Source organism: Gorilla gorilla, chromosome 18 (genome assembly GCF_029281585.2).
Source record: "Gorilla gorilla gorilla isolate KB3781 chromosome 18, NHGRI_mGorGor1-v2.1_pri, whole genome shotgun sequence".
Classification (NCBI taxonomy): Eukaryota; Metazoa; Chordata; class Mammalia; order Primates; family Hominidae; genus Gorilla; species Gorilla gorilla.
In genome coordinates this window covers 109829421-109841809 of record NC_073242.2, presented here as the reverse complement: position 1 = coordinate 109841809, position 12389 = coordinate 109829421, and the positions used below count along the sequence as shown (strand labels likewise).

The following is a 12389-nucleotide window of genomic DNA, read 5'->3' as shown; positions in this document are numbered from 1 at the left end:
AGCTGACTATAGGGTGACATTCCTACTCCTTTTCTCCACTGGCCTCTCACCTCTGAGCTCTTTATACCCCCTGCCACGACCTTCAAGTCCACCTTGACCCCGGCTAGATGAATCCCCCTAGATACCCACAAGCTCGGTACCCCTGTGTCGACCTTAGAACCATGCAATTGTACATTTCTTTGTGGAATTCTTTTTCTGTGTCCTCTAGAAAACAGAAAGGTCTGTTTCTGCTTCCCATGTTATCCCCAGCACCCAGCACAATGTCTGGCTCATAGGAGGTATTTAATATAGTTTTGTTCTCTTTCTTTTTATCTGTTGCAAAGAATTCCTGGGCACCTCCTTATTGCCTTTTTATGCAGCAAACTTACTGTTTTTCTCAAATCACAAGCATAATCAAGAAAAGAAGATTCCCTTCCTAACTGAATCCACAGAGTGACTCAGTCACTTATCACTTTGTCCCCCAGGGACCTTCAAAATGGCCAGTTGGTGACCCCCTGAGCGCTGATACTCTTCTTAGAAACACTCAATGATGCCTTTAGCCATAAAAGCAAATACCCTTTTTTCTTATTATTTCTTTTGAGGTGAAGTCTCACTCTGTTGCCCAGGCTGGAGTGCAGTGGAGCGATCTTGGCTCAATGCAACCTCCGCCTCCTGGGGTTAAAGCAATTCTCCTACCTCAGCCTCCTGAGTAGCTGGGATTACAGGCATGTGCTACCACACCTGGCTAATTTTTGTATTTTTAGTAGAGATGGCGTTTCGCCATGTTGCCGAGGTTGGTCTCAAACCTCTGACCTCAGGTGATCTGCCTGCCTCAGCCTCCCAAAGTGCTGGGACTACAGGTGTGAGCCACCGTGCCAGGCCCAAAGACCTTTTTTTTAACAGGATGTTCAAGTTCTTGGTTACCCGGGACAAAGTCTTGGTCTCTACTGCTTTCTCTTAAAGCACATACACCCTGTCAGCCGGGCACGGTGGTTCACGCCTGTAATTCCAGCACTTATCCAGGTGTGGTGGTGGGCACCTGTAGTCGCAGCTACTAGGGAGGCTGAGGAAGGAGAATGTCGTGAACCTGGGAGGCGGAGCTTGCAGTGAGCTGAGATTGTGCCACTACACTCCAGCCTGGGTGACAGAGCGAGACTCCGTCTCAAAAAAAAAAAAAAAAAAAAAAAGAAAAAGAAAAACACATACACCCAGTCTTAGCAGGCCTCTGTTCTTTCCTGATTCTTTGCCTCTGGGGATGCCCTTCCCTCTGCTGAAATGCCCTTCCTTCCTGGCCTCAGCTAAGCCGTCTCCTTCTCATTCTTAGCACATTGCTTGCTTTCTGTGAAGCTGTCACTGACTGGCCCTCTCCTCTCTAGCCTCCATGTTCTTGTAGCCCTTTCCCTCTCTTCCTCTGGATAAAATGCAGGATGTGATATTTGGGACATACTAGACATTACTTGCTGTTTATCTGAAATTCAAATTTAACTGGGCATCTTGTATTTGCGGTTCCCCTACCTTGAGGTGTGATGGATTCCATTCCCCTACCTTGAGGTGTGATGGATTCCATCCACTCCGACACCTCCCAAGACTGCGCTGTGGAATTTCCCTGGTGGAGAATTCTGGTAGGGCAGGCATCGAGGAGAATCACTGTATGTAGATGCTGCCAACACAGCGATTGGCACAGAACAGCTGTGCCGTGCATCACTGAGTAAACAAACGGACAGTAATGACCCTAATAATGGCTACCAAGTGTGTGAGTGAGCAAAAGAGATCGAGATCAGACTCCTCAGTTAGTCACCTGGGTCTAACCCCACCTCCTGGGACTGGACTGGGTTCAAATCCCATCTTCTTCATTTACTGGACTGTGATCTCAGAGTGTTTCTTAACCTCACTCTGCCCATCTTTAAAAGGAAAATGAAAACAGTACCTCCTGCATGGGGTTCTTGTAAGGATTCAAAGAGATAATCAATATATAAAACACTTAACACAGGGCTGTAGCAAATACTCTATAAATGTCACCCATTATTTATTAAGCACCAAGCCCTGCCAAACACTGCTATAGTTTTATATCATTTAATGTTCACAATAGCTCTATGGGATAAGTGTTAAAAGTCCCATTTTTCCCATGCAACCCTAGAAGCTGGAGGCACATTCATTCATTTGCCCAAAGCCACACCATTAGTGAAGGAGCTGGGATTAGAGTCCAGGGTGACTGGCTCCTTCTCTAGAGACAACGTTGCATAAGAAGCAAATTCTAGGTAGACTGGGGGAGCACCAGGAGCGTCCTTCCAAGATCTGCAGGTGCAGCTGCCCTCAGAGCCCACAGATGGGCCTACATTTCCACTGAACTCATAGGCTGACCAATGGCATCCCCACTCTGCCTCATGAAGCAGCAGCGTGTCCTGCAGCCAAATTCACAGCCCTCAGAAAGTTGAGAAATTTCTTTCTTCCATTTCAGGAAGCCCCGTATCTTCTCTGGTGGATGTTTTAGCAGAATGGGAGCAGCTTTCTCCTTTATTATTATTCCCCTATAATCTATTCTTTGGTGACCTTTAAGTATATATATATAGACATCAGACAAAGATCACTCTGTCACAAAACCTTTTCAGTGGTTTCCATTGTACCCACATATGCACCAAACTCTCCTGGACATGGGTTCTGCCTTCCCTGATACTCCACTTTGTACCACCCTTCCTGTAAGCCTCAACACTGGCCTTCCTTCTGTCTGCCATGCAACCCAAGCTTGGTTGGACTCATACTCTTAGGCTAACCCATGGATATCACCCGGGCTGGATCTTAGAATCTCCTAAGAGCTGCATATTTTAAATATCCTCTCAAAGTTCAAGATTGACCTTAACTTTCACCTCTGCAGAAAGACCATCTCCAATCATCCTGATCAAACAGTCTCCTAACCTCAGCCACTGCATCCCATCCTCCAGCCAAAATGATGTATTTCCGTATTTCTCTATGTGGTCATTGTTTCTCTCCCTCAACTGGAATATAAACTCCGGGAAAGCAGAGAATCGCCCTGCCACTTTTCACTCTATGCCCACAAATGGTCCTTAGCACATCATAGTTGCTCAATAAATGTTTATAGGAGAAATGAATATGCAAATGCATAAATCAATGGAGAAATAAGTAGAAGTAATAGTTTAAGAATAATCAGAGAAATGCCGAGAATCCCACCTGTCTGTTTTAAAATGCATTATTGTCCCCCCAGCCCCTTTCCACCTACGTCAGATCTGTTACAGCCCAAATTTTCTATTTCTATGAGTAGATGAGCACTTTCACAAAGAGTTGTGCTTGGGGAAGGGGACTGAAGGTCAGTATTAATTTAATCCACTAGCTAATATCCGGTTTATCAACCTTCTGCTTTATAAAGAAGCACTGTATGTACATTTTTTACAAATAGTCTGAGCACATTGATCCATAGAACTTCTAAAGTTTACTTCAATTAGAAAGAGTTTCAGATAAAGATCAAATTAATTAAGTCCTCTCCCCCCCTTAAATTCATCTTAGCCATTATTTCTTTCTCGATGGCTTAGTAATTGGCTGGGCTTCAACCTGGACATAGAAGAATTAGAAGGGGACCCCCCCCCACCTCCCCAAAGTAGGCATTGACACCTGGCACAGCCCAGAGTTCTCTGCCTGGATATTTGGAGTGTGCCAGGGATTTAGGGAAAGTGTGCCTGCTTAAATGAAGGGAAATCTGCTGGAGAAAAAAAAAAAAATCTGTGATTCATCACAGAAGTGAATTTTCCAGTTTTCCTTGCTGAAATAAATAGTTGCAAAGGAAATGCTATTTTATTTTTGCCTCTCAATTTGTGTGTGTGTGTGAGTTTCATGGAGGTTTGAGGGTTCTGATGGCTGTTGAGGCTCAGGTGAGCAGATATGCTGTAAGGAGGAATCCACAGCTTTTGTCTTACCCATTGCAAATTTGGAGTCAATAAAAGAGAGGAGTCTTCCAGCAGATGCTGTGTTTTCTGGTGTCCTGAGATGCTCTTTTCCCTGTGTCTCTTGTAGCCTTAAGAGTGTTTTATGGCACAATCTTTGATACTCAGGGAACAGGTGCAAATACTGTTAAGTGACAGAATGTGTCACGCAGATGATTTTAAAAGGAGCCATGAAATGGATGTATCCAACGAAAATATAATGTTTAATTTACTCCTTCCCAGAACTAGTGATGTTGCGCCAGGGGCTGTCAGCAGTAAATCATCTGCCGACTTAGATGACACCCAGCAATGTAGTTTCGGGAACTCTTTTTCTGGCTAGTGCAGGTTCAGGCTGATGAATCTATTCTGTCTGGCTCTGGGGCAGGTTTGTGGCTGTCACATGTTTGCATTTTCCCATGGATGGAGAATCAGAAGGCTGGGGACAGTGGACACCAGAAATTGCTCATGTACCCTGTAGAAGCCATGTATCTCCTCCTCCAGGAAGCCCTTCCTGATTAGCATGACTATGACTGGGCAATCCAAGTTGCTCCTTACCATTTAGCATCCCAAATGACAATGCTCTCAAGCAGAGCCCTGCAGTCCTGTGTAGTGGATGCAACCTAGGAACAGGTGGATCATCTTGAATTAAGATCATCTTAATTCTTCTGGCCTAAGAGTCTCATAAGGCAAGGACCAATCTGTCCTGCTCTTCCCTATAGCCCCACAGCCTACAAAAGAGAGATTTCTCACATATTATAAGTGCTCAAGACATATTTGGAGAATGAATGAATGAATGACAGAGCATATTCTCCTTACTCCTCAGCTAGGCCATAAAAGAACCAAACAAAGGCATGACACTGTTATGTTCCAGGAAGTGGCTCTTTGCTCAGGGAGAATAAGAGTGAGTGAGTGAGTGAGTGAGTGAATGAATGAATGAATGAATACAAGCTACTCCACAGATAGTAAATACTCTCCAAATGGAGCAGGGGCTGGGGCTAGAAAACACAGTCAGCTTTGAACTGTCATGCAAAGAGAAGTGCAGATGATGTCATGTGTCCAGTGGGTTAGCATCAGGTGGAGCCCAGAGCAACATCGGCAGCCAGGCATGAGGAATGTGGGGCAAGGACAGCTGAGAAAAGAGGAAAACAAAGCATCTGCCTCCACCCTAGGCTGTTCCCTCTGGGAGGTCAAGGATAGTGTTGGCTTAGTTCACTGTTACAGTCCTGGTGCCTGGAATAAGTAAGAATTTGTGGTAGAAAGGAAGGGAGGAAGTAAAGATGGAAAGAAGGAAGGAAGAAAGCAAGGAAGGAAGGAAGGAAGAGAGGGAGGGAGGGAGGCAGAAAAGAAAGGGAGAAAGGAGGGAGGGAGAAATGGAAGGAAAGAGGGAGAGAGGAAGGAAGAAGGGAGAAAAGGAGGGAAGAAGGAAGGAGAAGAAAGGAAAGAAAATAAGACAAAAGAATGAGAGATGAAGGAAGGAGGGAGAAAAGGGAAGGAAGGAGGGAGGGAAGGAAGGAAAGAAGGAAGGAAGGAGAGAAAGGAGGGAGGGAGAGATGGAAGAAAAGAGGGACAGATGAAGGAAGGAGGGAGAAAAGGAAGGAAGGAAAGAAGGAAGGGAGGGAGGGAAGGAGAGAGGGAGAGAGACAGAGAGGGAAGGAAAATGGAGTGAGGGAGGAAGGAGGGAGAGAAACAAAAAATCCAGGGCTGAAGTAAAGGACTAGGTAACTCTTGGCTCCATCTCTTACTTGTGTGATGTAATGCATTTTCATTTCTCTAAGCCTGTTTTCTTCTTTTGCTAAATAAGAGTAATGAACCTTCGCTAGGGTGAGAATATGTGAATTCATGAGGTGCTTTACTTCAAGTGACTCCTACTTTGTTGGTGTCCAGTGAACATTGCTTTCTCCAACCTCACCCGCTTTCTTTCAGTCCAGCATCCGAGTGTTGGCAACCAGCCCAGAGAGGAAGAAGGGAGTGAGTAACACCTGTTAGTTTTGGTCCTTCCATGGGTGTCCTTTCCTCTGTCCCTATCTCCAGGGGAACTCTGTAAGGCCAACTCAGTATTCTATAAGAACCCTGACCCCTCATGTTTCATCCCTCCTCCAGTAACATTTCTATTTCCTCTGAAGGCATTTCTTGGCATGCTGGAAGAGATGGAAATCTGTCTGACACTCAAGGGGAGTGACTGGTGGCATCTTCCAGTGATCTTTGGGTTAATTGCATTCTGAAAAAAAAAGATGCTTTAGCAATTCAAAGAAGGTATCATTTATCCCATTTAGCAGAAGAGAAAACCGAGGCTCAGAGACATGGAAACCGAGAAACACATGATGCAAATGTTGGCGCTAGAGCAGGTGCATGTCAGGGAGGAGGCAGAAAGGTTTTACCAGTGTCCTGCAGACCACAGTGTGTGGGCAGCTGCCTTCTCCATTTATGGGTGAATAGAGCTCTGCGGAGAGATGCATCTAGAACATTGCACAAGCTCAAAGTTCTCTGGAAACGGAGTGTGGTGAGCTTGTCAGTACGATCTTCCCTGTTTTGGTCATTTGCTAAGTAAGGTTACCAGCAACTTCAAAGTAGTCTCCACCATCAAATTGGAAATGGAAAAAGCTCGCATTTTGGGTGAGTCACGTTCTGACAGGCGCCCACGCCTTGAGGTAGAGTTGGGCTCTGTTTTCACCAAAATAAACCCATGCTTTGCATAATAAGGTTGTGCATGTTGGTGACAACTCATGAAAATGACAACAATTCTCAGTCACAAGCATGAGCTGGTCCGCCTTGCAAGGACCAGCAACTCGCACAAGAGGTTCAGAATGGCAGGTGCTACTGTGAGGACTGTAGTCCCTGAAGAACAACGGGGACCCCCACACACCCAGGAGCAGATTGATGGGAGCACCAGGCATGCATTTCCAGATCTCACTGGAATTTTTTATCTTGATTTTTGAAGGTCTCCCTAATTAATGAAAAGGAATGTAGTGGAGAGGATGGGACTTGGGCTTTGGAGTAGGACAGCTCTGGATTTGAATTCCTGCTCTCAATAACTTTTTACTTCTCTGCCCCTCACCTTCTTCATCTATATGAGTAAAATGCCACCCACCCAGCATTGGCAGCGTGATTAAAACATAGGCTTTAGAGTCAGACAGATTTGGATGTGAAACCTAGCTTCATCACTCAGTATTAGGAACTTGGGAAAGCTACTTAACCAAGCCCAGCCTCATTTTCGCCGTCTGTAAAATGGGTACACTTACTAACAGCGTGTATTAGTATGTAAAATATTTAATACATGTGTGGCACCTATTAACAGCTCAACAATGCTCTCATTGGTAGAAGTTGAAATAGTATAAATATATCTATAATAAATTTTATAATTAAAATTTGTATAATCAATAGATGTTAGTTTCTCTTAGCATTAGTAAAATATTTTTTTAAAAATTGAAATCATAGTAGTTTCAACTCTCCGCCATCCATTCACCCAATTTCATAGTCCCCTAACTGGCTTCATTTTTCTTTATACACTTATCACCCTGGTATGTTCTATGGTTATTGTTGTGTTATTGCCTGGCTCTTCCCACTAGAATGTAAACTCCACAAGGGCAGGAATGATATTTGTTCACTCCTATGTCCTCAGATCCTAGAACCGTGCCTGGCACATAGTAGATGCTCAATAATTGAATGAATAAATGAAATAATGAATAATAATAAATGAATAAATGAAATTAATAATATAGCAGACAAAAGGTCCAGCCAGCATGTAGCACACAGCAAGGGCCCCCATCTTCATTAATTCCCTGTGTCTCGATACTGCACAGGAACAATGAAGAAATAACCAATTTTGCTTCCTCCTTGCCATTTCGAGGTCACTTCCTGCAGTGGGGGAACTAGAGAAGCCCAAGTGTCCCACCGGGACTTGCTCTGAGTTTCCCTGAGGAGGCTCATGTCCCTCTCTCTGCCTTCTGAGAAGGGAAGGAAGTGGATGGAGAGGTGCATCATGGGTAGAACTGGCAAAACATCATCTGGGCCTCCAAGCCTCCTCTCATTTCTAGAGGCCCTTAAGCAAAGACAAAACAGAACCTTCTGGAACTTCCTAGCCATTGCTTTGATGACCCTCCAGGGGAACCAGCTGGCATTTGCTCCAGCTAAGATTCCTGAATTGGCTCTGGCTTACCTTGCCAAACTGGTGCTCACTTGACTGGGAAAATGTAGGGACCTGCCATCCCCTTAGGAAGCACCTCCTCTGCTCTCCCCTCCACGCCTGCCTCGGTGACCTCCTCCCTGGGGAAAGCTCACCCCTGAGAGAGAGATAGAGTACAGTCCAGTGTTTGATGGGACATCTGGCCAGCAGCCTCACTGCAACCCATCGCAGACCCAGAATTCCATCTAAATGTTATACCCTGGGAGCGTTTCAGCCATTTAACCTGGCCTTAGGAAGAGCCCTGGGGTACTTATGAAAAGAAAAGTGGCCTGAACTGAGGGACTTTGGGAGAGTGATGGTTGCCAAGAGGAGGTCACCTCAAATGTGCTGCTTCTCTAGGAAGGGTGAACACCTTGCAAGTATTTGGTCATAAATCTCCATATTTCCTCATTCTGTTGACCATAAGACATGCCATGGATTTATTAATAACAACAGCTTTCCAGAGGCAAACACGAGGAAGGACCACACGGAAATCACATCAGCATGAAGGTGCATCCCCGTTTTAGGAATGTTAAAATGTGAACTGTCCATGTCTTGGAATCAAAAAATTCTGGCAGCAAGTAGTCACCAGTCCACCAAAAGCTGCTGTATTCCAACGGCATAGTTTTCCCTGGCCTTTATTCTTAGTTATTTAATCATCGCAGACATCCTGTGAACGTAGGTGCTAGTCCACTTCATTTTCCTATGAACAGGCAGGCTCAGAAAGTTTGTGAGACTTTCCAAAGCTAGAGGAGGGAGTTCTGAGACTTACACCTCTATCCCCCTGACTCCAAGCCTGGGCCCTTGACATCTGTTGGCTGGAAACCTGAGCTGAAATCCTAGGGATTTCTTCCCCATTGAGAGTGGAGTGAGATAGGCAAAGCCTCCTGAGACTGGGGTTTAGGGTTCCACAGAAGCAAGGCTAAAAGCAGAAGTCCTCACCCAAGGCCTTGGAGGATGCTAAAAGCAAAGAAACAACAAAAACTGAAGATTGAGACAGCTGAAAATTGTGGCCCCACCAAGGAAGACAGAGACAGGGGACTGACTCTTAAGATTCAGAGTGATTGAGAACAAAATGAAAATGATAGGGGTTGTTCTCTTTGGGTGATGGGAACAGTCCATTTTTACAGATCTGCTTTACTATATTTACAGTGGGAGGTGATGCCTGGGGAACTCAACATCATGGACCTGGTCATGACTGGCCTTTTACTGTTTAGAGGGTCTAGTTTTTCAGCTTTGACCCTTACTTGTTTTCTTATCAGGCAACCTCAGAAAAGCCCTCGTGCTCCTGTGTGCCGTTCTTCAGGATTTTTTTTCTTCCCCCTTCTGCTGTGCAGAAAAAATTAATCATGTTGTTAAGTGAAAATGTTGCCGTATTCTCCTCTTTTTTTGTTAGCGTTCATTTACTGAGCCCTTGCCCAGTGCCTGTGTGCCAGGCACTGGCCTGATCACTTCCCAGACATGGTATTCAATCTTCTTGGCACGCTTGTGAGATGGGTATTAACATTCCCCTTCGCAGACGAAGAAACCGAGGCGCAGAAGTGCAGACTGTGCATAGGTTGCTTCACTCTATTTGCCTAGTCTACTCTTCTCTGAGTTGAAGCCCATGCTTTTAATTGCATGCAACTTCTCTCTCCACCGTCCCCGTCTCGTCTCATCCTAAACCGGGCCGATGATGCCGTAAGTCTGATATTATCAGGCCACTTTTGGGTTTAAATAGCCAAACATAAAACAGACCCTTCCCCAGTTGCAGAGTAAGTAAACTTGCAAAGGTGCCTGTCTTATATGTAGCCGAAGACAATCTGAGTCATCAAATACCCTTATCACCGATGCAAGCGGAGATAAAGGAAGGCATGTTCTCTTCCAACGGAGACAGGCACGAAGACAGGCCCTGCGATTAGATATGAAAGTAGCGGCTCACTGGGTTACAGAATAATTGCTGTGTTCTCCTGACCTTGATAACTGACGTGTTTCCTTCAGAGACAGTCCTAGGTATTGGGCGCAGGCCTTAGGCTGTAAGAGCTAGAAGGAAGGAATTTCAGTCTCTCTGCTCTGGCTCGTGGAAATTCGAAAAAAAGAGCAAACAACTGTTTTGGAGTCAGGGTGTGATATCACAGAGAAGCCAATGGAGAGAGAAGTGCTTGGGGACGTTCGCACTGAGCCAGGCCACGTGAAATGCATGTATGGAGGGCAGCAAAATAGGAGAAAATCAGACACCAGAAAAGATAGATGTTAATGTCCTTTTACCTCCGCTTTCGTATTTAATGCTTGCAGTGACCCATCAATGTGGGTGCAATCAGGTCTGTTTTGCACATGTGTGCCTTTGTGTTGTGTATGCAATGGAGGAGTGCATACAAAACTCTGTGCAGACAGGGACAGTTGGCTTCATGATGGAGGAATGTCAGCTTTTACTCTGCATATTTATTTTCCTTTAAATTTTATAAAAAGTGAGTATTACTTTTGTAATGATGATGATGATGAAGGAGGGGGAAGAAGAGAAGATCAAGGGAAGAAAGGAGGGAAGGAGGCAGAGAAGAGAAGAAAGCAGAGTGAAAAATGAGATTGAGAGTTTTGCAAGCTACTCAAGGTCAAGCAGCCCAGTGGGGAAGTGGACTTTAATCAGCAACTCCCCCTCCCGAGCCCTCCTCTTCCCTCTCCACCATCCTGCCTCACTACCATGGGCGAGTTGAGCACTGAGAGATTGCTAAGGGCTCTGCTGAGGTCCGTGTGCTCATTTTGTTCTCAGGGATGCGTTCACTCTCTCCTTCATGCCCACAGAAGTGCCGACCACTTTCAGGGTGTTGCAGTACTCAGTGGCCCTGGATTTGCCAGGTGTGGCATCAAGCTGAGACAGGAAAAGTGGGCTAAAGCACTTGGGGAAAAAAACCAAACATCCAAGCTGTGGAATTGAGTCTCTGGAGTGAAACGGCAGAAATTTCTGGACTGAGAACTGAATGCAGAAAGAGGCACTTTGAGTCCAACCTGGGCTTGGCTGCCTGCCTCTCTTTCCAGCTGAGCACCCCTCATACTCACAGTACCCCGACTCGTCCAAAGCCCACAGTGAAAGCAGCTAAGGGCAGACATAATTTTTTTTTTTAAAGAAAACAATATTCCCATGCCGGTTTTGTAAAACTGTGATGCCCATTTGCACACTAAATCATGCATATTCCAAACAGCTCTGGAAAACGCACATTAGCCCCAAAGGGTCGCAGAAAAGGCTGCTGGACAGATGCTTTCCTTTTCAAAAAAGAAGTAGGAAAGGGCCAATACCTGTGTGAGACTCTCTGGAGCCAGAAGGTGCAAACTCAAGCTGGTTTAGAGGGGAAAGAAAAGAGAAAAAAGGAAAAATGAAGTAGGAGTGGGAAGCTTTTTGGACAAAGGCGTATTTCCTTTCTCCTGTGCTTAAAGCAGCTTAGAGCCCAGAGAGAGGGCTGCAGGAGGGAGAGAGCCTGGCGAAGGAAGGGAACCCAGGGAGAAATCCAGGTTAAGAAGCCCCTGAGACACCACAGAGGGGAGGCCAGTGCTGAGGGAGTGGGTGTTTGAATTGGGTGCATTTTGCAGGAAAAAAAAAAAAAAAAAGAAAAAGCAGCCGCAGCAGCAGCCAGGGTGGAAGCTCGCGCTCCTGGGAGCAGTGGAGCCAAGGCAGTTAGCTGAAGCAGCACAGCCCTCACGCTCAGCACCTGCCAGCCAGCAGACTCTGCCAAGAGCAACTTGGTACCAACTTCAATAATATCACAATTCAGTATTTAAATAATGCGACAAGACTCCTTTGGAACATGACCAGGGACTACTCAGGGCAGTAATTTTCCTTTTAGCAGCAGGAGCTGAGAATCTACAATTTCCCAAAGATAACACCACTCCACCCTGCTCTGGAAGAGCCCAAAACGGCCACAGAGGGAAAGAGAAATTCACCAAGGCGAGCCCCCAACAAAAGAAGGGATCTCAGTTCGTGACCAGGGACAATGAAGCTCTTTGCAAAATGTCGCGGAGGCGGATACAGGAGCCTTTGTGTCAACCCACTCGGTGGTGGTGAGATGAGCCACCTCTTTGGGACAGCAGTCCTCCCATCTGAACTCCAGATGTGAAAGCGATAAATTACTAACGGTGGTCAACCTAGGCCTGGGGAGCAGGCGTTTCAAGTTGGCCTGGTTCTTGAGCGTATTTACAAAGAGGCTTTTCCAGCTGACTCTCTCTCTCTCTCTGTCTCTCTCTCTCTCTCACTCTCTGTCTCTCTCTCACTCTCTGTCTCTCTCTCTCTCGTCCGAAACAGCCATAGCCAAAGGCATCCTATGGAGTCCTTTTTGCAAATAGACGAC

General features: G+C 45.7%; 1 protein-coding gene across 1 annotated transcript in view; it reads left to right on the top strand.

Moving 5' to 3' along the window:
* The window catches only part of MAF (MAF bZIP transcription factor), a 399620-nt gene that overhangs the window by 278699 nt on the left and 108532 nt on the right, over nucleotides 1-12389 (top strand). The window lies entirely within an intron of this gene.